The sequence below is a fragment of the Tamandua tetradactyla genome, chromosome 5, assembly GCF_023851605.1.
Source record: "Tamandua tetradactyla isolate mTamTet1 chromosome 5, mTamTet1.pri, whole genome shotgun sequence".
NCBI lineage: Eukaryota > Metazoa > Chordata > Mammalia > Pilosa > Myrmecophagidae > Tamandua > Tamandua tetradactyla.
Window position 1 is genome coordinate 108,390,252 of NC_135331.1, and position 1,833 is coordinate 108,392,084.

Consider the following 1,833-nt stretch of genomic DNA (forward strand, 5'->3'; position numbering starts at 1 on the left):
TCACCTGCCATGTGTAGGACCTTGGTTCAATTTCCAGTCCATGCACTTCCCCAAAACAAACAAACAAGCAAAACAAAAAGCAAATAAACAAACAAAACAAAAATTCAACAAATGTGCTGCAATAATGGGATATGCACATGGAAAAATAATGAAATATGACCCCGCCATACAACATATAAAAAAAAGCAGTTTTACTGAGATATATTCACATACCATACAATCTATCCAAAGTGTACAATCAATGGCTTTTAGTAGAATCACAAAGTAATGCATTCATCACCACAATCAATTTTAGAACATTTTCATTACTCCAAAAAGAAAAGCCCTATACCTCTTAGGAGTCATCTTTCAATCCCTCTATCCTGCCCTAGACTTGCATAACTACTAATCCAATTCTGTCTCCATATATTTATTTATAGTTACATTTTACAGAAATTGAATCATACAATATGTAGTATTTTGTGACTTGTTTCTTTCATTTATCATAATGTTTTTCTTAATTATTGTTCTTTTTATTAGAGAATTTGTAGATTTACATAAAAGACATGTAAAAAATAATTTTCTTGTGCTGAACCATACTTACATACCTGGCATAAAATACACTTGGTTATAATGTGTAATTTTCTTAATACTCTGTGAAATTTGATTTGCAAGTATTTTGTGGAAGATTTTTCCTCTTTATTATTAAGAGAAATTGGTCTGTAATTTTCTTTTCCTGTAGTATCTTTATCTGGTTTTTGTATTAGGGTGATGTTGGCCTCAGAGAATGAATCAGGTAGTATTTGCTCCTCTTCAATTTTTTTTTGAAGAGTTTGAGCAGGATTGGTATTGATTCTTTATGAAATGATTGGTAGAATTCCTTTGTGAAGCCACCTGGTCCTGGGCTTTTCTTTGTTGGGAGGTTTTTGATGACTGATTCTATGCCTACTTGTGATTGGTCTGTTGAGGTCTTCTATTTCTTTTCTTCTACAGTCAGTGTAGGTTGTCTGTTTGGTCTAGATCATTTATCATATTTTTTAAATTCTCTATTTCCTTACTTATCTTCTGTCCAGATATGATGCATGGAAATCTTCTACTATTATTGTACAGACATCTATTTTTCTCTTCAGTTGTGCCAGTGTTTGCCTCATGTATTTTGGGGCACCATGGTTAGGTACATAAATATTTATGATTGTTATTTCTTCTTGGTGAATTACCCCTTTTATCAACATGTGGTGTTTTGTTCTATTTTGTCCAATATAGCTACCCCTGCTCTTTTTAGTTTACTGTTTGCCTGGATAATCTTTTTCCAAACTTTCACTTTCAATCTATTTGTATCTTTGGGTCTAAGGTGAGTCTCTTGTGAACAGCATGTAGATGGATCATATTTTTTTAATCCATTCTGCTAATATGTGCCTTTTTATTGGGGAGTTTAATTGATTAACACTCAAGGTTATTACTGCAAAGACATTACTTCCAGTTTATCTTTTGGTGATTACATGTCATATCTTATTTTTGTCTCTCTTTTTACCCATTTAGTTACCCCTGCTGATAATCTTCATTTCTATACTCTACTCCAAGCACCTCTCTCCTATATTTTCCTTCCAACCTGCAGAACTCACTTTAGTATTTCTTGTAGGGCTGCACTCTTGTTGACAGACTCTCTCAGTTTCTTTTTACCTGTGAATATTTTAAACTCTCCCTAATTTTTGAAGGGCAGTTTTGTCCTCAAAGTCATTGATACTATGAAACCAAGTCAAGCAAACTTTATTATCTCTCTTGTTAGTTCATTCCCATGTCACATAACTTAGGAAATTCATCTCAATTACCTTGTACAGAATCTAAATTTGGTAA